We start from the raw sequence: 562 nt of genomic DNA, 5'->3' as shown, positions 1-562 counted from the left end.
GAGAGAGAGAGAGAGAGAGAGAGAGAGAGAGAGAGAGAGAGAGAGAGAGAGAGAGAGAGAGAGAGCGCGCGTCACTGGTCACTGATTACACAGTAGAGGTCGGTTAGGGTCCTCTGTGCCTCCGTGGTTCTATCCGAATTCCTTCTGTCTGTCGTGCGTACGTAGCACGGCCACACACACAAACAAGCGTAATCATGCACAACCACACAGAGTCACACACAGTCACACAGTAGAGAGAGATAAACTGTACCTGGCCTGTACCTGGCCTGGCACGGTAACCAACCCCGCCGTCGCAGACGCAAGTACCGCGCTATCACAGATGCTGCGACAGATACAATCCCATCAGCAGCAACAATAGAAGCGGCAGTGACGACAGCGATGCTATCACGCGGCGGCCCCTTTGATGTCGTCGCTGGCAGGTGATGTACGGCGCGGACGGGTTGTGCTAATGAATGTGACGTCATCCGTGCGAGATGAGTGGGTTAAAGGCTCACAATGCGCATCCAAACGCTGATTTCTCCAGTACTAGACTAGCAAATACTTCGTGGCATGCATAATCACA

Source organism: Priapulus caudatus, unplaced genomic scaffold (assembly GCF_000485595.1).
Source record: "Priapulus caudatus unplaced genomic scaffold, Priapulus_caudatus-5.0.1 Scaffold2692, whole genome shotgun sequence".
Lineage (NCBI taxonomy): Eukaryota > Metazoa > Priapulida > Priapulimorpha > Priapulimorphida > Priapulidae > Priapulus > Priapulus caudatus.
Note: the sequence above shows the minus strand (reverse complement) of the source record.